This window comes from Symphalangus syndactylus, chromosome 2 (genome assembly GCF_028878055.3).
Source record: "Symphalangus syndactylus isolate Jambi chromosome 2, NHGRI_mSymSyn1-v2.1_pri, whole genome shotgun sequence".
NCBI lineage: Eukaryota > Metazoa > Chordata > Mammalia > Primates > Hylobatidae > Symphalangus > Symphalangus syndactylus.
In genome coordinates this window covers 3,789,780-3,815,247 of record NC_072424.2, presented here as the reverse complement: position 1 = coordinate 3,815,247, position 25,468 = coordinate 3,789,780, and positions in this window count along the sequence as shown.

Here is a 25,468-nt window from a genome sequence, read left to right as displayed (position 1 = left end):
GAAGAATTGTGTGAAACTTCTTTCTGTTCTGTTTGTTCAACTAAAAGAGTTGAACCTTTGTTTTGATTGAGCCGTTCTGAAACACTCTTTCTGTAGAAAATGCAAGTGGAGATTCGGAGCGCTAAGAGGGTAATAGTGGAAAAAGGAATGTCTCCAATTATAAACTACACAGAATCATTCTGTGAAACTTCTTTCTTATCTGTGCATTCAGCTAACAGAGTTAAACCATACTTTTGATTGAGAAGATCTGAACTCTCTTTCTGTAGAAAATGCAACTGGACATTTGGAGCGCTAAGAGAGTAGTAGTGGAAAAAGGAATATATTCAAATATAAACTACACAGAAGCATTCTGTGAAACTTCTTTCTGATCTGAGCATTCAGCTAACAGAGTTAAACCATACTTTTGATTGAGCAGTTTTGAAACACTCTGTCTGTAGAAAATGCAACTGGACATTCGTAGCGCTAAGTGGGTAATAGTGGAAAAAAGAATATGTTCAAATATAAACTACACAGAAGCATTGTATGAAACTTCTTTCTTTTCTGTGCATTCAACTAACAGAGTTGAACCTTACTTTTGATTGAGCCTTTCTGAAACACTCTTTCTGTAGAAACTGCAATTGGACATTCTGAGCGCTAAGAGGCCTATATTGGGGAAAAGAATGTCTACAAATAAAAACTACACAGAAGAATTGTGTGAAACTTCTTTCTGTTCTGTTTGTTCAACTAAAAGATTTGAACCTTAGTTTTGATTGAGCCGTTCTGAAACACTCTTTCTGTAGAAAATGCAAGTGGACATTCGGAGCGCTAAGAGGGTAATAGTGGAAAAAGGAATGTCTCCAAATATAAACTACACAGAATCATTCTGTGAAACTTATTTCTGATCTGTGCATTCAGCTAACAGAGTTAAACCATACTTTTGATTGAGCAGATCTGAACACTCTTTCTGTAGAAAATGCAACTGGACATTTGGAGCGCTAAGAGAGTAGTAGTGGAAAAAGATATATATTCAAATATAAACTACACAGAAGCATTCTGTGAAACTTCTTTCTGATCTGAGCATTCAGCTAACAGAGTTAAACCATACTTTTGATTGAGCAGTTTTGAAACACTCTGTCTGTAGAAAATGCAACTGGACATTCGTAGCGCTAAGTGGGTAATAGTGGAAAAAGGAATATGTTCAAATATAAACTACACAGAAGCATTGTATGAAACTTCTTTCTGTTCTGTGCATTCAACTAACAGAGTTGAACCTTACATTTGATTGAGCCTTTCTGAAACACTCTTTCTGTATAAACTGCAATTGGACATTCTGAGCGCTAAGAGGCCTATATTGGGAAAAATAATATCTTCAAATAAAAACTACACAGAAGCATTGTGTGAAACTTATTTCTGATATGTTCATTAAGCTAACAGAGTTAAACCATACTTTTGATTGCGCAGTTCTGAACACTCTTTCTGTAGAAAATGCAAGTGGACATTCGGAGCGCTAAGAGGGTAATAGTGGAAAAAGAAATATATTCAAATATAAACTACACAGTAGCATTCTGTGAAAATTCTTTCTGTTCTGTGCATTCAACTAACAGAGTTGAACCTTACTTTTGATTGAGCCGTTCTGAAACACTCTTTCTGTAGAAACTGCCATTGGACATGCTAAGCGCTAAGAGGCCTACATTGGGAAAAAGAGTATCTTCAAATTAAAACTACACAGATGCATTCTGTGAAACTTATTTCTGATCTGTAAATTCAGTTAACAGAGGTAAAACATATTTTTGATTGAGCAGTTATGAAACACTCTTTTTGTAGAAAATGCAAGTGGAGGTTCGGAGCGCTAAGAGGGTAATAGTGGAAAAAGGAATGTCTTCAAATATAAACTACACAGAATCATTCGGTGAAACATCTTACTGATCTGTGCATTCAGCTAACAGAGTTAAACCATACTTTTGATTGAGCAGATCTGAACACTCTTTCTGTAGAAAATGTAACTGGACATTTTGAGCGCTAAGAGCGTAGTAGTGGAAAAAGGAATATATTCAAATATAAACTACACAGAAGCATTCTGTGAAACTTCTTTCTGATCTGAGCATTCAGCTAACAGAGTTAAACCATACTTTTGATTGAGCAGTTTTGAAACACTCTGTTTGTAGAAAATGCAATCGGACATTCGTAGCGCTAAGTGGGTAATAGAGGAAAAAAGAATATGTTCAAATATAAACTACACAGAAGCATTGTATGAAACTTCTTTCTGTTCTGTGCATTCAACTAACAGAGTTGATCCTTACTTTTGATTGAGCCTTTCTGAAACACTCTTTCTGTAGAAACTGCAATTGGACATTCTGAGCGCTAAGAGGCCTATATTGGGAAAAATAATATCTTCAAATAAAAACTACACAGAAGAATTGTGTGAAACTTATTTCTGATATGTTCATTAAGCTAACAGAGTTAAACCATACTTTTGATTGCGCAGTTCTGAACACTCTTTCTGTAGAAAATGCAAGTGGACATTCGGAGCGCTAAGAGGGTAATAGTGGAAAAAGGAATATATTCAAATATAAACTACACAGTAGCATTCTGTGAAAATTCTTTCTGTTCTGTGCATTCAACTAACAGAGTTGAACCTTACTTTTGATTGAGCCGTTCTGAAACACTCTTTCTGTAGAAACTGCAATTGGACATGCTAAGCGCTAAGAGGCCTACATTGGGAAAAATAATATCTTCAAATAAAAACTACACAGATGCATTCTGTGAAACTTATTTCTGATCTGTAAATTCAGTTAACAGAGATAAAACATATTTTTGATTGAGCAGTTATGAAACACTCTTTTTGTAGAAAATGCAAGTGGAGATTTGGAGCGCTAAGAGGGTAATAGTGGAAAAAGGAATGTCTTCAAATATAAACTACACAGAATCATTCGGTGAAACTTCTTTCTGATCTGTGCATTCAGCTAACAGAGTTAAACCATACTTTTGATTGAGCAGATCTGAACACTCTTTCTGTAGAAAATGCAACTGGACATTTGGAGCGCTAAGAGCGTAGTAGTGGAAAAAGGAATATATTCAAATATAAACTACACAGAAGCATTCTGTGAAACTTCTTTCTGATCTGAGCATTCAGCTAACAGAGTTAAACCATACTTTTGATTGAGCAGTTTTGAAACACTCTGTCTGTAGAAAATGCAACTGGACATTCGTAGCGCTAAGTGGGTAATAGTGGAAAAAAGAATATGTTCAAATATAAACTACACAGAAGCATTGTATGAAACTTCTTTCTGTTCTGTGCATTCAACTAACAGAGTTGAATCTTACTTTTGATTGAGCCTTTCTGAAACACTCTTTCTGTAGAAACTGCAATTGGACATTCTGAGCGCTAAGAGGCCTATATTGGGAAAAATAATATCTTCAAATAAAAACTACACAGAAGCATTGTGTGAAACTTATTTCTGATATGCTCATTAAGCTAACACAGTTAAACCATACTTTTGATTGCGCAGTTCTGAACACTCTTTCTGTAGAAAATGCAAGTGGACATTCGGAGCGCTAAGAGGGTAATAGTGGAAAAAGGAATATATTCAAATATAAACTACACAATAGCATTCTGTGAAAATTCTTTCTGTTCTGTGCATTCAACTAACAGAGTTGAACCTTACTTTTGATTGAGCTGTTCTGAAACACTCTTTCTGTAGAAACTGCAATTGGACATGCTAAGCGCTAAGAGGCCTACATTGGGAAAAAGAATATCTTCAAATAAAAACTACACAGATGCATTCTGTGAAACTTATTTCTGATCTGTAAATTCAGTTAACAGAGATAAAACATATTTTCCATTGAGCAGTTATGAAACACTCTTTTTGTAGAAAATGCAAGTGGAGATTCGGAGCGCTAAGAGGGTAATAGTGGAAAAAGGAATGTCTTCAAATATAAGCTACACAGAAGCATTCTGTGAAACTTCTTTCTGATCTGAGCATTCAGCTAACAGAGTTAAACCATACTTTTCATTGAGCAGTTTTGAAACACTCTGTCTGTTGAAAATGCAACTGGACATTCGTAGCGCTAAGTGGGTAATAGTGGAAAAAAGAATATGTTCAAATATAAACTACACAGAAGCATTCTGTGAAACTTCTTTCTGATCTGAGCATTCAGCTAACAGATTTAAACCATACTTTTGATTGAGCAGTTTTGAAACACTCTGTTTGTAGAAAATGCAACTGGACATTCGTAGCGCTAAGTGGGTAATAGTGGAAAAAAGAATATGTTCAAATATAAACTACACAGAAGCATTGTATGAAACTTCTTTCTGTTCTGTGCATTCCACTAACAGAGTTGAACCTTACTTTTGATTGAGCCGTTCTGAAACACTCTTTCTGTAGAAACTGCAATTGGACATTCTGAGCGCTAAGAGGCCTATATTGGGAAAAAGAATGTCTACAAATAAAAACTACACAGAAGAATTGTGTGAAACTTCTTTCTGTTCTGTTTGTTCAACTAAAAGAGTTGAACCTTTTTTTGATTGAGCCGTAATGAAACACTCTTTCTGTAGAAAATGCAAGTGGAGATTCGGAGCGCTAAGAGGGTAATAGTGGAAAAAGGAATGTCTCCAAATATAAACTACACAGAATCATTCTGTGAAACTTCTTTCTGATCTGTGCATTCAGCTAACAGATTTAAACCATACTTTTGATTGAGCAGATCTGAACACTCGTTCTGTAGAAAATGCAACTGGACATTTGGAGCGCTAAGAGCGTAGTAGTGGAAAAAGGAATATATTCAAATATAAACTACACAGAAGCATTCTGTGAAACTTCTTTCTGATCTGAGCATTCAGCTAACAGATTTAAACCATACTTTTGATTGAGCAGTTTTGAAACACTCTGTTTGTAGAAAATGCAACTGGACATTCGTAGCGCTAAGTGGGTAATAGTGGAAAAAAGAATATGTTCAAATATAAACTACACAGAAGCATTGTATGAAACTTCTTTCTGTTCTGTGCATTCCACTAACAGAGTTGAACCTTACTTTTCATTGAGCCGTTCTGAAACACTCTTTCTGTAGAAACTGCAATTGGACATTCTGAGCGCTAAGAGGCCTATATTGGGAAAAAGAATGTCTACAAATAAAAACTACACAGAAGAATTGTGTGAAACTTCTTTCTGTTCTGTTTGTTCAACTAAAAGTGTTGAACCTTAGTTTTGATAGAGCCGTTCTGAAACACTCTTTCTGTAGAAAATGCAAGTGGAGATTCGGAGCGCTAAGAGGGTAATAGTGGAAAAAGGAATATATTCAAATATAAACTACACAGAAGCATTCTGTGAAACTTCTTTCTGATCTGAGCATTCAGCTAACAGAGTTAAACCATACTTTTGATTGAGCAATTTTGAAACACTCTGTCTGTAGAAAATGCAACTGGACATTCGTAGCGCTAAGTGGGTAATAGTGGAAAAAAGAATATGTTCAAATATAAACTACACAGAAGCATTGTATGAAACTTCTTTCTGTTCTGTGCATTCAACTAACAGAGTTGAACCTTACTTTTGATTGAGCCGTTCTGAAACACTCTTTCTGTAGAAACTGCAATTGGACATTCTGAGCGCTAAGAGGCCTATATTGGGAAAAAGAATGTCTACAAATAAAAACTACACAGAAGAATTGTGTGAAACTTCTTTCTGTTCTGTTTGTTCAACTAAAAGAGTTGAACCTTAGTTTTGATTGCGCAGTTCTGAAACACTCTTTCTGTAGAAAATGCAAGTGGACATTCGGAGCGCTAAGAGGGTAAAAGTGGAAAAAGGAATATATTCAAACATAAACTACACAGTAGCATTCTGTGAAAATTCTTTCGGTTCTGTGCATTCAACTAACAGAGTTGAACCTTACTTTTGATTGAGCCGTTCTGAAACACACTTTCTGTAGAAACTGCAATTGGACATGCTAAGCGCTAAGAGGCCTACATTGGGAAAAAGAATATCTTCAAATAAAAACTACACAGATGCATTCTGTGAAACTTATTTCTGATCTGTAAATTCAGTTAACAGAGATAAAACATATTTTTGATTGAGCAGTTATGAAACACTCTTTCTGTAGAAAATGCAAGTGGAGATTCGGAGCGCTAAGAGGGTAATAGTGGAAAAAGGAATGTCTCCAAATATAAACTACACAGAATCATTCTGTGAAACTTCTTTCTGATCTGTGCATTCAGCTAACAGAGTTAAACCATACTTTTGATTGAGCAGATCTGAACACTCTTTCTGTAGAAAATGCAACGGGACATTTGGAGCGCTAAGAGAGTAGTAGTGGAAAAAGGAATATATTCAAATATAAACTACACAGAAGCATTCTGTGAAACTTCTTTCTGATCTGAGCATTCAGCTAACAGAGTTAAACCATACTTTTGATTGAGCAGTTTTGAAACACTCTGTCTGTAGAAAATGCAACTGGACATTCGTAGCGCTATGTGGGTAATAGTGGAAAAAAGAATATGTTCAAATATAAACTACACAGAAGCATTGTATGAAACTTCTTTCTGTTCTGTGCATTCAACTAACAGAGTTGAACCTTACTTTTGATTGAGCCTTTCTGAAACACTCTTTCTGTAGAAACTGCAATTGGACATTCTGAGCGCTAAGAGGCCTATATTGGGAAAAATAATATCTTCAAATAAAAACTACACAGAAGCATCGTGTGAAACTTATTTCTGATATGTTCATTAAGCTAACAGAGTTAAACCATACTTTTGATTGCGCAGTTCTGAACACTCTTTCTGTAGAAAATGCAAGTGGACATTCGGAGCGCTAAGAGGGTAATAGTGGAAAAAGGAATATATTCAAATATAAACTACACAGTAGCATTCTGTGAAAATTCTTTCTGTTCTGCGCATTCAACTAATAGAGTTGAACCTTACTTTTGATTGAGCCATTCTGAAACACTCTTTCTGTAGAAACTGCAATTGGACATGCTAAGCGCTAAGAGGCCTACATTGGGAAAAAGAATATCTTCAAATAAAAACTACACAGATGCATTCTGTGAAAATTATTTCTGATCTGTAAATTCAGTTAACAGAGATAAAACATATTTTTGATTGAGCAGTTATGAAACACTCTTTTTGTAGAAAATGCAAGTGGAGATTCGGAGCGCTAAGAGGGTAATAGTGGAAAAAGGAATGTCTTCAAATATAAACTACACAGAATCATTCGGTGAAACTTTTTTCTGATCTGTGCATTCAGCTAACAGAGTTAAAACATACTTTTGATTGAGCAGATCTGAACACTCTTTCTGTAGAAAATGCAACTGGGCATTTGGAGCGCTAAGAGCGTAGTAGTGGAAAAAGGAATATATTCAAATATAAACTACACAGAAGCATTCTGTGAAACTTCTTTCTGATCTGAGCATTCAGCTAACAGAGTTAAACCATACTTTTGATTGAGCAGTTTTGAAACACTCTGTCTGTAGAAAATGCAACTGGACATTCGTAGCGCTAAGTGGGTAATAGTGGAAAAAAGAATATGTTCAAATATAAACTACACAGAAGCATTGTATGAAACTTCTTTCTGTTCTGTGCATTCAACTAACAGAGTTGAACCTTACTTTTGATTGAGCCGTTCTGAAACACTCTTTCTGTAGAAACTACAATTGGACATTCTGAGCGCTAAGAGGCCTATATTGGGAAAAAGAATGTCTACAAATAAAAACTACACAGAAGAATTGTGTGAAACATCTCTCTGTTCTGTTTGTTCAAATAAAAGAGTTGAAACTTAGTTTTGATTGAGCCGTTCTGAAACACTCTTTCTGTAGAAAATGCAAGTGGAGATTCGGAGCGCTAAGAGGGTAATAGTGGAAAAAGGAATGTCTCCAAATATAAACTACACAGAATCATTCTGTGAAACTTCTTTCTGATCTGTGCATTCAGCTAACAGAGTTAAACCATACTTTTGATTGAGCAGATCTGAACACTCTTTCTGTAGAAAATGCAACGGGACATTTGGAGCGCTAAGAGAGTAGTGGAAAAAGGAATATATTCAAATATAAACTACACAGAATCATTCTGTGAAACTTCTTTCTGATCTGAGCATTCAGCTAACAGAGTTAAACCATACTTTTGATTGAGCAGTTTTGAAACACTCTGTCTGTAGAAAATGCAACTGGACATTCGTAGCGCTAAGTGGGTAATAGTTGAAAAAAGAATATGTTCAAATATAAACTACACAGAAGCATTGTATGAAACTTCTTTCTGTTCTGTGCATTCAACTAACAGAGTTGAACCTTACTTTTGATTGAGCCTTTCTGAAACACTCTTTCTGTAGAAACTGCAATTGGACATTCTGAGCGCTAAGAGGCCTATATTGGGAAAAATAATATCTTCAAATAAAAACTACACAGAAGCATTGTGTGAAACTTATTTCTGATATGTTCATTAAGCTAACAGAGTTAAACCATACTTTTGATTGCGCAGTTCTGAACACTCTTTCTGTAGAAAATGCAAGTGGACATTCGGAGCGCTAAGAGGGTAAAAGTGGAAAAAGGCATATATTCAAATATAAACTACACAGTAGCATTCTGTGTAAATTCTTTCTGTTCTGTGCATTCAACTAACAGAGTTGAACCTTACTTTTGATTGAGCCGTTCTGAAACACTCTTTCTGTAGAAACTGCAATTGGACGTGCTAAGCGCTAAGAGGCCTACATTGGGAAAAAGAATATCTTCAAATAAAAACTACACAGATGCATTCTGTGAAACTTATTTCTGATCTGTAAATTCAGTTAAAAGAGATAAAACATATTTTTGATTGAGCAGTTATGAAACACTCTTTTTGTAGAAAATGCAAGTGGAGATTCGGAGCGCTAAGTGGGTAATAGTGGAAAAAGGAATATCTTCAAATATAAACTACACGGAATCATTCGGTGAAACTTCTTTCTGATCTGTGCATTCAGCTAACAGAGTTAAACCATACTTTTGATTGAGCAGATCTGAACACTCTTTCTGTAGAAAATTCAACTGGACATTTGGAGCACTAAGAGCGTAGTAGTGGAAAAAGGTATATATTCAAATATAAACTACACAGAAGCATTCTGTGAAACTTCTTTCTGATCTGAGAATTCAGCTAACAGAGTTAAACCATACTTTTGATTGAGCAGTTTTGAAACACTCTGTCTGTAGAAAATGCAACTGGACATTCGTAGCGCTAAGTGGGTAATAGTGGAAAAAAGAATATGTTCAAATATAAACTACACAGAAGCATTGTATGAAACTCCTTTCTGTTCTGTGCATTCAACTAACAGAGTTGAACCTTACTTTTGATTGAGCCGTTCTGAAACACTCTTTCTGTAGAAACTGCAATTGGACATTCTGAGCGCTAAGAGGCCTATATTGGGAAAAATAATATCTTCAAATAAAAACTACACAGAAGCATTGTGTGAAACTTATTTCTGATCTGTAAATTCAGTTAACAGAGATAAAACATATTTTTGATTGAGCAGTTATGAAACACTCTTTTTGTAGAAAATGCAAGTGGAGATTCGGAGCGCTAAGAGGGTAATAGTGGAAAAAGGAATGTCTTCAAATATAAACTACACAGAATCATTCGGTGAAACTTCTTTCTGATCTGTGCATTCAGCTAACAGAGTTAAACCATACTTTTGATTGAGCAGATCTGAACACTCTTTCTGTAGAAAATGCAACTGGACATTTGGAGCGCTAAGAGCGTAGTAGTGCAAAAAGGAATATATTCAAATGTAAACTACACAGAAGCATTCTGTGAAACTTCTTTCTGATCTGAGAATTCAGCTAACAGAGTTAAACCATACTTTTGATTGAGCAGTTTTGAAACACTCTGTCTGTAGAAAATGCAACTGGACATTCGTAGCGCTAAGTGGGTAATAGTGGAAAAAAGTATATGTTCAAATATAAACTACACAGAAGCATTGTATGAAACTTCTTTCTGTTCTGTGCATTCAACTAACAGAGTTGAACCTTACTTTTGATTGAGCCGTTCTGAAACACTCTTTCTGTAGAAACTGCAATTGGACATTCTGAGCGCTAAGAGGCCTATATTGGGAAAAAGAATGTCTACAAATAAAAACTACACAGAAGAATTGTGTGAAACTTCTTTCTGTTCTGTTTGTTCAACTAAAAGAGTTGAACCTTAGTTTTGATTGCGCAGTTCTGAAACACTCTTTCTGTAGAAAATGCAAGTGGAGATTCGGAGCGCTAAGAGGGTAATAGTGGAAAAAGGAATGTCTCCAAATATAAACTACACAGAATCATTCTGTGAAACTTCTTTCTGATCTGTGCATTCAGCTAACAGAGTTAAACCATACTTTTGATTGAGCAGATCTGAACTCTCTTTCTGTAGAAAATGCAACTGGACATTTGGAGCGCTAAGAGAGTAGTAGTGGAAAAAGGAATATATTCAAATATAAACTACACAGAAGCATTCTGTGAAACTTCTTTCTGATCTGAGCATTCAGCTAACAGAGTTAAACCATACTTTTGATTGAGCAGTTTTGAAACACTCTGTAGAAAATGCAACTGGACATTCGTAGCGCTAAGTGGGTAATAGTGGAAAAAAGAATATGTTCAAATATAAACTACACAGAAGCATTGTATGAAACTTCTTTCTGTTCTGTGCATTCAACTAACAGAGTTGAACCTTACTTTTGATTGAGCCTTTCTGAAACATTCTTTCTGTAGAGACTGCAATTGGACATTCTGAGCGCTAAGAGGCCTATATTGGGAAAAAAAATATCTTCAAATAAAAACTACACAGAAGAATTGTGTGAAACTTATTTCTGATATGTTCATTAAGCTAACAGAGTTAAACCATACTTTTGATTGCGCAGATCTGAACACTCTTTCTGTAGAAAATGCAAGTGGACATTCGGAGCGCTAAGAGGGTAATAGTGGAAAAAGGAATATATTCAAATATAAACTACACAGTAGCATTCTGTGAAAATTCTTTCTGTTCTGTGCATTCAACTAACAGAGTTGAACCTTACTTTTGATTGAGCCGTTCTGAAACACTCTTTCTGTAGAAACTGCAATTGGACATGCTAAGCGCTAAGAGGCCTACATTGGGAAAAAGAATATCTTCAAATAAAAACTACGCAGATGCATTCTGTGAAACTTATTTCTGATCTGTAAATTCAGTTAACAGAGATAAAACATATTTTTGATTGAGCAGTTATGAAACACTCTTTTTGTAGAAAATGCAAGTGGAGATTCGGAGCACTAACAGGGTAATAGTGGAAAAAGGAATGTCTTCAAATATAAACTACACGGAATCATTCGGTGAAACTTCTTTCTGATCTGTGCATTCAGCTAACAGAGTTAAACCATACTTTTGATTGAGCAGATCTGAACACTCTTTCTGTAGAAAATGCAACTGGACATTTGGAGCGCTAAGAGCGTAGTAGTGGAAAAAGGAATATATTCAAATATAAACTACACAGAAGCATTCTGTGAAACTTCTTTCTGATCTGAGCATTCAGCTAACAGAGTTAAACCATACTTTTGATTGAGCAGTTTTGAAACACTCTGTCTGTAGAAAATGCAACTGGACATTCGTAGCGCTATGTGGGTAATAGTGGAAAAAAGAATATGTTCAAATATAAACTACACAGAAGCATTGTATGAAACTTCTTTCTGTTCTGTGCATTCAACTAACAGAGTTGAACCTTACTTTTGATTGAGCCTTTCTGAAACACTCTTTCTGTAGAAACTGCAATTGGACATTCTGAGTGCTAAGAGGCCTATATTGGGAAAAATAGTAACTTCAAATAAAAACTACACAGAAGCATTGTGTGAAACTTATTTCTGATATGTTCATTAAGCTAACAGAGTTAAACCATACTTTTGATTGCGCAGTTCTGAACACTCTTTCTGTAGAAAATGCAAGTGGACATTCGGAGCGCTAAGAGGGTAATAGTGGAAAAAGGAATATATTCAAATATAAACTACACAGTAGCATTCTGTGAAAATTCTTTCTGTTCTGCGCATTCAACTAATAGAGTTGAACCTTACTTTTGATTGAGCCATTCTGAAACACTCTTTCTGTAGAAACTGCAATTGGACATGCTAAGCGCTAAGAGGCCTACATTGGGAAAAAGAATATCTTCAAATAAAAACTACACAGATGCATACTGTGAAAATTATTTCTGATCTGTAAATTCAGTTAACAGAGATAAAACATATTTTTGATTGAGCAGTTATGAAACACTCTTTTTGTAGAAAATGCAAGTGGAGATTCGGAGCGCTAAGAGGGTAATAGTGGAAAAAGGAATGTCTTCAAATATAAACTACACAGAATCTTTCGGTGAAACTTTTTTCTGATCTGTGCATTCAGCTAACAGAGTTAAACCATACTTTTGATTGAGCAGATCTGAACACTCTTTCTGTAGAAAATGCAACTGGGCATTTGGAGCGCTAAGAGCGTAGTAGTGGAAAAAGGAATATATTCAAATATAAACTACACAGAAGCATTCTGTGAAACTTCTTTCTGATCTGAGCATTCAGCTAACAGAGTTAAACCATACTTTTGATTGAGCAGTTTTGAAACACTCTGTCTGTAGAAAATGCAACTGGACATTCGTAGCGCTAAGTGGGTAATAGTGGAAAAAAGAATATGTTCAAATATAAACTACACAGAAGCATTGTATGAAACTTCTTTCTGTTCTGTGCATTCAACTAACAGAGTTGAACCTTACTTTTGATTGAGCCGTTCTGAAACACTCTTTCTGTAGAAACTACAATTGGACATTCTGAGCGCTAAGAGGCCTATATTGGGAAAAAGAATGTCTACAAATAAAAACTACACAGAAGAATTGTGTGAAACTTCTTTCTGTTCTGTTTGTTCAAATAAAAGAGTTGAAACTTAGTTTTGATTGAGCCGTTCTGAAACACTCTTTCTGTAGAAAATGCAAGTGGAGATTCCGAGTGCTAAGAGGGTAATAGTGGAAAAAGGAATGTCTCCAAATATAAACTACACAGAATCATTCTGTGAAACTTCTTTCTGATCTGTGCATTCAGCTAACAGAGTTAAACCATACTTTTGATTGAGCATATCTGAACACTCTTTCTGTAGAAAATGCAACGGGACATTTGGAGCGCTAAGAGAGTAGTGGAAAAAGGAATATATTCAAATATAAACTACACAGAATCATTCTGTGAAACTTCTTTCTGATCTGAGCATTCAGCTAACAGAGTTAAACCATACTTTTGATTGAGCAGTTTTGAAACACTCTGTCTGTAGAAAATGCAACTGGACATTCGTAGCGCTAAGTGGGTAATAGTTGAAAAAAGAATATGTTCAAATATAAACTACACAGAAGCATTGTATGAAACTTCTTTCTGTTCTGTGCATTCAACTAACAGAGTTGAACCTTACTTTTGATTGAGCCTTTCTGAAACACTCTTTCTGTAGAAACTGCAATTGGACATTCTGAGCGCTAAGAGGCCTATATTGGGAAAAATAATATCTTCAAATAAAAACTACACAGAAGCATTGTGTGAAACTTATTTCTGATATGTTCATTAAGCTAACAGAGTTAAACCATACTTTTGATTGCGCAGTTCTGAACACTCTTTCTGTAGAAAATGCAAGTGGACATTCGGAGCGCTAAGAGGGTAAAAGTGGAAAAAGGAATATATTCAAATATAAACTACACAGTAGCATTCTGTGTAAATTCTTTCTGTTCTGTGCATTCAACTAACAGAGTTGAACCTTACTTTTGATTGAGCCGTTCTGAAACACTCTTTCTGTAGAAACTGCAATTGGACGTGCTAAGCGCTAAGAGGCCTACATTGGGAAAAAGAATATCTTCAAATAAAAACTACACAGATGCATTCTGTGAAACTTATTTCTGATCTGTAAATTCAGTTAAAAGAGATAAAACATATTTTTGATTGAGCAGTTATGAAACACTCTTTTTGTAGAAAATGCAAGTGGAGATTCGGAGCGCTAAGTGGGTAATAGTGGAAAAAGGAATATCTTCAAATATAAACTACACGGAATCATTCGGTGAAACTTCTTTCTGATCTGTGCATTCAGCTAACAGAGTTAAACCATACTTTTGATTGAGCAGATCTGAACACTCTTTCTGTAGAAAATTCAACTGGACATTTGGAGCACTAAGAGCGTAGTAGTGGAAAAAGGTATATATTCAAATATAAACTACACAGAAGCATTCTGTGAAACTTCTTTCTGATCTGAGCATTCAGCTAACAGAGTTAAACCATACTTTTGATTGAGCAGTTTTGAAACACTCTGTCTGTAGAAAATGCAACTGGACATTCGTAGCGCTAAGTGGGTAATAGTGGAAAAAAGAATATGTTCAAATATAAACTACACAGAAGCATTGTATGAAACTTCTTTCTGTTCTGTGCATTCAACTAACAGAGTTGAACCTTACTTTTGATTGAGCCGTTCTGAAACACTCTTTCTGTAGAAACTGCAATTGGACATTCTGAGCGCTAAGAGGCCTATATTGGGAAAAAGACTGTCTACAAATAAAAACTACACAGAAGAATTGTGTGAAACTTCTTTCTGTTCTGTTTGTTCAACTAAAAGAGTTGAACCTTAGTTTTGATTGAGCCGTTCTGAAACACTCTTTCTGTAGAAAATGCAAGAGGAGATTCGGAGCGCTAAGAGGGTAATAGTGGAAAAAGGAATGTCTCCAAATATAAACTACACAGAATCATTCTGTGAAACTTCTTTCTGATCTGTGCATTCAGCTAACAGAGTTAAACCATACTTTTGATTGAGCAGATCTGAACACTCTTTCTGTAGAAAATGCAACTGGACATTTGGAGCGCTAAGAGAGTAGTAGTGGAAAAAGGAATATATTCAAATATAAATACACAGAAGCATTCTGTGAAACTTCTTTCTGATCTGAGCATTCAGCTAACAGAGTTAAACCATACTTTTGATTGAGCAGTTTTGAAACACTCTGTCTGTAGAAAATGCAACTGGACATTCGTAGCGCTAAGTGGGTAATAGTGGAAAAAAGTATATGTTCAAATATAAACTACACAGAAGCATTGTATGAAACTTCTTTCTGTTCTGTGCATTCAACTAACAGAGTTGAACCTTACTTTTGATTGAGCCTTTCTGAAACACTCTTTCTGTAGAAACTGCAATTGGACATTCTGAGCGCTAAGAGGCCTATATTGGGAAAAAAAATATCTTCAAATAAAAACTACACAGAAGAATTGTGTGAAACTTATTTCTGATATGTTCATTAAGCTAACAGAGTTAAACCATACTTTTGATTGCGCAGTTCTGAACACACTTTCTGTAGAAAATGCAAGTGGACATTCGGAGCGCTAAGCGGGTAATAGTGGAAAAAGGAATATATTCAAATATAAACTACACAGTAGCATTCTGTGAAAATTCTTTCTGTTCTGTGCATTCAACTAACAGAGTTGAACCTTACTTTTGATTGAGCCGTTCTGAAACACTCTTTCTGTAGAAACTGCAATTGGACATGCTAAGCGCTAAGAGGCCTACATTGGGAAAAAGAATATCTTCAAATTAAAACTACACAGATGCATTCTGTGAAACATATTTCTGATCTGTAAATTCAGTTAACAGAGATAAAACATATTTTTGATTGAGCAGTTATGAAACACTCTTTTTGTAGAAAATGCAAGTGGAGATTCGGAGCGCTAAGAGGGTAATAGTGGAAAAAGGAATGTTTTCAAATATAAACTACACAGAATCATTCGGTGAAACTTCTTTCTGATCTGTGCATTCAGCTAACAGTGTTAAACCATACTTTTGATTGAGCAGATCTGAACACTCTTTCTGTAGAAAATGCAACTGGACATTTGGAGCGCTAAGAGCGTAGTAGTGGAAAAAGGAATATATTCAAATATAAACTACACAGAAGCATTCTGTGAAACTTCTTTCTGATCTGAGCATTCAGCTAACAGAGTTAAACCATACTTTTGATTGAGCAGTTTTGAAACACTCTGTCTGTACAAAATGCAACTGGACATTCGTTGCGCTAAGTGGGTAACAGTGGAAAAAAGAATATGTTCAAATATAAACTACACAGAAGCATTGTATGAAACTTCTTTCTGTTCTGTGCATTCAACTAACAGAGTTGAACCTTACTTTTGATTGAGCCTTTCTGAAACACTCTTTCTGTAGAAACTGCAATTGGACATTCTGAGCGCTAAGAGGCCTCTATTGGGAAAAATAATATCTTCAAATAAAAACTACACAGAAGCATTGTGTGAAACTTATTTCTGATATGTTCATTAAGCTAACAGAGTTAAACCATACTTTTGATTGCGCAGTTCTGAACACTCTTTCTGTAGAAAATGCAAGTGGACATTCGGAGCGCTAAGAGGGTAATAGTGGAAAAAGGAATATATTCAAATATAAACTACACAGTAGCATTCTGTGAAAATTCTTTCTGTTCTGTGCATTCAACTAACAGAGTTGAACCTTACTTTTGATTGAGCCGTTCTGAAACACTCTTTCTGTAGAAACTGCAATTGGACATGCTAAGCGCTAAGAGGCCTACATTGGGAAAAAGAATATCTTCAAATAGAAACTACACAGATGCATTCTGTGAAACATATTTCTGATCTGTAAATTCAGTTAACAGAGATAAAACATATTTTTGATTGAGCAGTTATGAAACACACTTTTTGTAGAAAATGCAAGTGGAGATTTGGAGCGCTAAGAGGGTAATAGTGGAAAAAGGAATGTCTTCAAATATAAACTACACAGAATCATTCGGTGAAACTTCTTTCTGATCTGTGCATTCAGCTAACAGAGTCAAACCATACTTTTGATTGAGCAGATCTGAACACTCTTTCTGTAGAAAATGCAACTGGACATTTGGAGCGCTAAGAGCGTAGTAGTGGAAAAAGGAATATATTCAAATATAAACTACACAGAAGCATTCTGTGAAACTTCTTTCTGATCTGAGCATTCAGCTAACAGAGTTAAACCATACTCTTGATTGAGCAGTTTTGAAACACTCTGTCTGTAGAAAATGCAACTGGACATTCGTAGCGCTAAGTGGGTAATAGTGGAAAAAAGAATATGTTCAAATATAAACTACACAGATGCATTGTATGAAACTTCTTTCTGTTCTGTGCATTCAACTAACAGAGTTGAACCTTACTTTTGATTGAGCCGTTCTGAAACACTCTTTCTGTAGAAACTGCAATTGGACATTCTGAGCGCTAAGAGGCCTATATTGGGAAAAAGAATGTTTACAAATAAAAACTACACAGAAGAATTGTGTGAAACTTCTTTCTGTTCTGTTTGTTCAACTAAAAGAGTTGAACCTTTGTTTTGATTGAGCCGTTCTGAAACACTCTTTCTGTAGAAAATGCAAGTGGAGATTCGGAGCGCTAAGAGGGTAATAGTGGAAAAAGGAATGTCTCCAATTATAAACTACACAGAATCATTCTGTGAAACTTCTTTCTTATCTGTGCATTCAGCTAACAGAGTTAAACCATACTTTTGATTGAGAAGATCTGAACTCTCTTTCTGTAGAAAATGCAACTGGACATTTGGAGCGCTAAGAGAGTAGTAGTGGAAAAAGGAATATATTCAAATATAAACTACACAGAAGCATTCTGTGAAACTTCTTTCTGATCTGAGCATTCAGCTAACAGAGTTAAACCATACTTTTGATTGAGCAGTTTTGAAACACTCTGTCTGTAGAAAATGCAACTGGACATTCGTAGCGCTAAGTGGGTAATAGTGGAAAAAAGAATATGTTCAAATATAAACTACACAGAAGCATTGTATGAAACTTCTTTCTTTTCTGTGCATTCAACTAACAGAGTTGAACCTTACTTTTGATTGAGCCTTTCTGAAACACTCTTTCTGTAGAAACTGCAATTGGACATTCTGAGCGCTAAGAGGCCTATATTGGGGAAAAGAATGTCTACAAATAAAAACTACACAGAAGAATTGTGTGAAACTTCTTTCTGTTCTGTTTGTTCAACTAAAAGATTTGAACCTTAGTTTTGATTGGGCCGTTCTGAAACACTCTTTCTGTAGAAAATGCAAGTGGACATTCGGAGCGCTAAGAGGGTAATAGTGGAAAAAGGAATGTCTCCAAATATAAACTACACAGAATCATTCTGTGAAACTTATTTCTGATCTGTGCATTCAGCTAACAGAGTTAAACCATACTTTTGATTGAGCAGATCTGAACACTCTTTCTGTAGAAAATGCAACTGGACATTTGGAGCGCTAAGAGAGTAGTAGTGGAAAAAGATATATATTCAAATATAAACTACACAGAAGCATTCTGTGAAACTTCTTTCTGATCTGAGCATTCAGCTAACAGAGTTAAACCATACTTTTGATTGAGCAGTTTTGAAACACTCTGTCTGTAGAAAATGCAACTGGACATTCGTAGCGCTAAGTGGGTAATAGTGGAAAAAGGAATATGTTCAAATATAAACTACACAGAAGCATTGTATGAAACTTCTTTCTGTTCTGTGCATTCAACTAACAGAGTTGAACCTTACATTTGATTGAGCCTTTCTGAAACACTCTTTCTGTATAAACTGCAATTGGACATTCTGAGCGCTAAGAGGCCTATATTGGGAAAAATAATATCTTCAAATAAAAACTACACAGAAGCATTGTGTGAAACTTATTTCTGATATGTTCATTAAGCTAACAGAGTTAAACCATACTTTTGATTGCGCAGTTCTGAACACTCTTTCTGTAGAAAATGCAAGTGGACATTCGGAGCGCTAAGAGGGTAATAGTGGAAAAAGAAATATATTCAAATATAAACTACACAGTAGCATTCTGTGAAAATTCTTTCTGTTCTGTGCATTCAACTAACAGAGTTGAACCTTACTTTTGATTGAGCCGTTCTGAAACACTCTTTCTGTAGAAACTGCCATTGGACATGCTAAGCGCTAAGAGGCCTACATTGGGAAAAAGAGTATCTTCAAATTAAAACTACACAGATGCATTCTGTGAAACTTATTTCTGATCTGTAAATTCAGTTAACAGAGGTAAAACATATTTTTGATTGAGCAGTTATGAAACACTCTTTTTGTAGAAAATGCAAGTGGAGGTTCGGAGCGCTAAGAGGGTAATAGTGGAAAAAGGAATGTCTTCAAATATAAACTACACAGAATCATTCGGTGAAACATCTTACTGATCTGTGCATTCAGCTAACAGAGTTAAACCATACTTTTGATTGAGCAGATCTGAACACTCTTTCTGTAGAAAATGTAACTGGACATTTTGAGCGCTAAGAGCGTAGTAGTGGAAAAAGGAATATATTCAAATATAAACTACACAGAAGCATTCTGTGAAACTTCTTTCTGATCTGAGCATTCAGCTAACAGAGTTAAACCATACTTTTGATTGAGCAGTTTTGAAACACTCTGTTTGTAGAAAATGCAATCGGACATTCGTAGCGCTAAGTGGGTAATAGAGGAAAAAAGAATATGTTCAAATATAAACTACACAGAAGCATTGTATGAAACTTCTTTCTGTTCTGTGCATTCAACTAACAGAGTTGATCCTTACTTTTGATTGAGCCTTTCTGAAACACTCTTTCTGTAGAAACTGCAATTGGACATTCTGAGCGCTAAGAGGCCTATATTGGGAAAAATAATATCTTCAAATAAAAACTACACAGAAGAATTGTGTGAAACTTATTTCTGATATGTTCATTAAGCTAACAGAGTTAAACCATACTTTTGATTGCGCAGTTCTGAACACTCTTTCTGTAGAAAATGCAAGTGGACATTCGGAGCGCTAAGAGGGTAATAGTGGAAAAAGGAATATATTCAAATATAAACTACACAGTAGCATTCTGTGAAAATTCTTTCTGTTCTGTGCATTCAACTAACAGAGTTGAACCTTACTTTTGATTGAGCCGTTCTGAAACACTCTTTCTGTAGAAACTGCAATTGGACATGCTAAGCGCTAAGAGGCCTACATTGGGAAAAATAATATCTTCAAATAAAAACTACACAGATGCATTCTGTGAAACTTATTTCTGATCTGTAAATTCAGTTAACAGAGATAAAACATATTTTTGATTGAGCAGTTATGAAACACTCTTTTTGTAGAAAATGCAAGTGGAGATTTGGAGCGCTAAGAGGGTAATAGTGGAAAAAGGAATGTCTTCAAATATAAACTACACAGAATCTTTCGGTGAAACTTCTTTCTGATCTGTGCATTCAGCTAACAGAGTTAAACCATACTTTTGATTGAGCAGATCTGAACACTCTTTCTGTAGAAAATGCAACTGGACATTTGGAGCGCTAAGAGCGTAGTAGTGGAAAAAGGAATATATTCAAATATAAACTACACAGAAGCATTCTGTGAAACTTCTTTCTGATCTGAGCATTCAGCTAACAGAGTTAAACCATACTTTTGATTGAGCAGTTTTGAAACACTCTGTCTGTAGAAAATGCAACTGGACATTCGTAGCGCTAAGTGGGTAATAGTGGAAAAAAGAATATGTTCAAATATAAACTACACAGAAGCATTGTATGAAACTTCTTTCTGTTCTGTGCATTCAACTAACAGAGTTGAATCTTACTTTTGATTGAGCCTTTCTGAAACACTCTTTCTGTAGAAACTGCAATTGGACATTCTGAGCGCTAAGAGGCCTATATTGGGAAAAATAATATCTTCAAATAAAAACTACACAGAAGCATTGTGTGAAACTTATTTCTGATATGCTCATTAAGCTAACACAGTTAAACCATACTTTTGATTGCGCAGTTCTGAACACTCTTTCTGTAGAAAATGCAAGTGTACATTCGGAGCGCTAAGAGGGTAACAGTGGAAAAAGGATTATATTCAAATATAAACTACACAGTAGCATTCTGTGTAAATTCTTTCTGTTCTGTGCATTCAACTAACAGAGTTGAACCTTACTTTTGATTGAGCCGTTCTGAAACACTCTTTCTGTAGAAACTGCAATTGGACATGCTAAGCGCTAAGAGGCCTACATTGGGAAAAAGAATATCTTCAAATAAAAACTACACAGATGCATTCTGTGAAACTTATTTCTGATCTGTAAATGCAGTTAAAAGAGATAAAACATATTTTTGATTGAGCAGTTATGAAACACTCTTTTAGTAGAAAATGCAAGTGGAGATTCGGAGCGCTAAGAGGGTAATAGTGGAAAAAGGAATATCTTCAAATATAAACTACACGGAATCATTCGGTGAAACTTCTTTCTGATCTGTGCATTCAGCTAACAGAGTTAAACCATACTTTTGATTGAGCAGATCTGAACACTCTTTCTGTAGAAAATTCAACTGGACATTTGGAGCGCTAAGAGCGTAGTAGTGGAAAAAGGAATATATTCAAATATAAACTACACAGAAGCATTCTGTGAAACTTCTTTCTGATCTGAGAATTCAGCTAAGAGAGTTCAACCATACTTTTGATTGAGCAGTTTTGAAACACTCTGTCTGTAGAAAATGCAACTGGACATTCGTAGCGCTAAGTGGGTAATAGTGGAAAAAAGAATATGTTCAAATATAAACTACACAGAAGCATTGTATGAAACTTCTTTCTGTTCTGTGCATTCAACTAACAGAGTTGAACCTTACTTTTGATTGAGCCGTTCTGAAACACTCTTTCTGTAGAAACTGCAATTGGACATTCTGAGCGCTAAAGGGCCTATATTGGGAAAAAGAATGTCTACAAATAAAAACTACACAGAAGAATTGTGTGAAACTTCTTTCTGTTCTGTTTGTTCAACTAAAAGAGTTGAACCTTAGTTTTGATTGAGCCGTTCTGAAACACTCTTTCTGTAGAAAATGCAAGTGTATATTCGGAGCGCTAAGAGGGTAATAGTGGAAAAAGTAATGTCTCCAAATATAAACTACACAGAATCATTCTGTGAAACTTCTTTCTGATCTGTGCATTAAGCTAACAGAGTTAAACCATACTTTTGATTGAGCAGATCTGAACACTCTTTCTGTAGAAAATGCAACTGGACATTTGGAGCGCTAAGAGAGTAGTAGTGGAAAAAGGAATATATTCAAATATAAACTACACAGAAGCATTCTGTGAAACTTCTTTCTGATCTGAGCATTCAGCTAACAGAGTTAAACCATACTTTTGATTGAGCAGTTTTGAAACACTCTGTCTGTAGAAAATGCAACTGGACATTCGTAGCGCTAAGTGGGTAATAGTGGAAAAAAGAATATGTTCAAATATAAACTACACAGAAGCATTGTATGAAACTTCTTTCTGTTCTGTGCATTCAACTAACAGAGTTGAACCTTACTTTTTATTGAGCCTTTCTGAAACACTCTTTCTGTAGAAACTGCAATTGGACATTCTGAGCGCTAAGAGGCCTATATTGGGAAAAATAATATCTTCAAATAAAAACTACACAGAAGCATTGTGTGAAACTTATTTCTGATATGTTCATTAAGCTAACAGAGTTAATCCATACTTTTGATTGCGCAGTTCTGAACACTCTTTCTGTAGAAAATGCAAGTGTACATTCGGAGCGCTAAGAGGGTAACAGTGGAAAAAGGATTATATTCAAATATAAACTACACAGTAGCATTCTGTGTAAATTCTTTCTGTTCTGTGCATTCAACTAACAGAGTTGAACCTTACTTTTGATTGAGCCGTTCTGAAACACTCTTTCTGTAGAAACTGCAATTGGACATGCTAAGCGCTAAGAGGCCTACATTGGGAAAAAGAATATCTTCAAATAAAAACTACACAGATGCATTCTGTGAAACTTATTTCTGATCTGTAAATGCAGTTAAAAGAGATAAAACATATTTTTGATTGAGCAGTTATGAAACACTCTTTTAGTAGAAAATGCAAGTGGAGATTCGGAGCGCTAAGAGGGTAATAGTGGAAAAAGGAATATCTTCAAATATAAACTACACGGAATCATTCGGTGAAACTTCTTTCTGATCTGTGCATTCAGCTAACAGAGTTAAACCATACTTTTGATTGAGCAGATCTGAACACTCTTTCTGTAGAAAATTCAACTGGACATTTGGAGCGCTAAGAGCGTAGTAGTGGAAAAAGGAATATATTCAAATATAAACTACACAGAAGCATTCTGTGAAACTTCTTTCTGATCTGAGCATTCAGCTAACAGAGTTCAACCATACTTTTGATTGAGCAGTTTTGAAACACTCTGTCTGTAGAAAATGCAACTGGACATTCGTAGCGCTAAGTGGGTAATAGTGGAAAAAAGAATATGTTCAAATATAAACTACACAGAAGCATTGTATGAAACTTCTTTCTGTTCTGTGCATTCAACTAACAGAGTTGAACCTTACTTTTGATTGAGCCGTTCTGAAACACTCTTTCTGTAGAAACTGCAATGGACATTCTGAGCGCTAAGGGGCCTATATTGGGAAAAAGAATGTCTACAAATAAAAACTACACAGAAGAATTGTGTGAAACTTCTTTCTGTTCTGTTTGTTCAACTAAAAGAGTTGAACCTTAGTTTTGATTGAGCCGTTCTGAAACACTCTTTCTGTAGAAAATGCAAGTGGAGATTCGGAGCGCTAAGAGGGTAATAGTGGAAAAAGGAATGTCTCCAAATATAAACTACACAGAATCATTCTGTGAAACTTCTTTCTGATCTGTGCATTCAGCTAACAGAGTTAAACCATACTTTTGATTGAGCAGATCTGAACACTCTTTCTGTAGAAAATGCAACTGGACATTTGGAGCGCTAAGAGAGTAGTAGTGGAAAAAGGAATATATTCAAATATAAACTACACAGAAGCATTCTGTGAAACTTCTTTCTGATCTGAGCATTCAGCTAACAGAGTTAAACCATACTTTTGATTGAGCAGTTTTGAAACACTCTGTCTGTAGAAAATGCAACTGGACATTCGTAGCGCTAAGTGGGTAATAGTGGAAAAAAGAATATGTTCAAATATAAACTACACAGAAGCATTGTATGAAACTCCTTTCTGTTCTGTGCATTCAACTAACAGAGTTGAACCTTACTTTTGATTGAGCCTTTCTGAAACACTCTTTCTGTAGAAACTGCAATTGGACATTCTGAGCGCTAAGAGGCCTATATTGGGCAAAATAATATCTTCAAATAAAAACTACACAGAAGCATTGTGTGAAACTTATTTCTGATATGTTCATTAAGCTAACAGAGTTAAACCATACTTTTGATTGCGCAGTTCTGAACACTCTTTCTGTGGAAAATGCAAGTGGACATTCGGAGCGCTAAGAGGGTAATAGTGGAAAAAGGAATATATTCAAATATAAACTACACAGTAGCATTCTGTGAAAATTCTTTCTGTTCTGTGCATTCAACTAACAGAATTGAACCTTACTTTTGATTGAGCCGTTTTGAAACACTCTTTCTGTAGAAACTGCAATTGGACATGCTAAGCGCTGAGAGGCCTACATTGGGAAAAAGAATATCTTCAAATAAAAACTACACAGATGCATTCTGTGAAACTTATTTCTGATCTGTAAATTCAGTTAACAGAGATAAAACATATTTTTGATTGAGCAGTTATGAAACACTCTTTTTGTAGAAAATGCAAGTGGAGATTCGGAGCACTAAGAGGGTAATAGTGGAAAAAGGAATGTCTTCAAATATAAACTACACGGAATCATTCGGTGAAACTTCTTTCTGATCTGTGCATTCAGCTAACAGAGTTAAACCATACTTTTGATTGAGCAGATCTGAACACTCTTTCTGTAGAAAATGCAACTGGACATTTGGAGCGCTAAGAGCGTAGTAGTGGAAAAAGAAATATATTCAAATATAAACTACACAGAAGCATTCTGTGAAACTTCTTTCTGATCTGAGCATTCAGCTAACAGAGTTAAACCATACTTTTGATTGAGCGGTTTTGAAACACTCTGTCTGTAGAAAATGCAACTGGACATTTGTAGCGCTAAGTGGGTAATAGTGGAAAAAAGAATATGTTCAAATATAAACTACACAGTAGCATTCTGTGAAAATTCTTTCTGTTCTGTGCATTCAACTAACAGAGTTGAACCTTACTTTTGATTGAGCCGTTCTGAAACACTCTTTCTGTAGAAACTACAATTGGACATTCTGAGCGCTAAGAGGCCTATATTGGGAAAAAGAATGTCTACAAATAAAAACTACACAGAAGAATTGTGTGAAACTTTTTTCTGTTCTGTTTGTTCAAATAAAAGAGTTGAAACTTAGTTTTGATTGAGCCGTTCTGAAACACTCTTTCTGTAGAAAATGCAAGTGGAGATTCGGAGCGCTAAGAGGGTAATAGTGGAAAAAGGAATGTCTCCAAATATAAACTACACAGAATCATTCTGTGAAACTTCTTTCTGATCTGTGCATTCAGCTAACAGAGTTAAACCATACTTTTGATTGAGCAGATCTGAACACTCTTTCTGTAGAAAATGCAACGGGACATTTGGAGCGCTAAGAGAGTAGTAGTGGAAAAAGGAATATATTCAAATATAAACTACACAGAAGCATTCTGTGAAACTTCTTTCTGATCTGAGCATTCAGCTAAC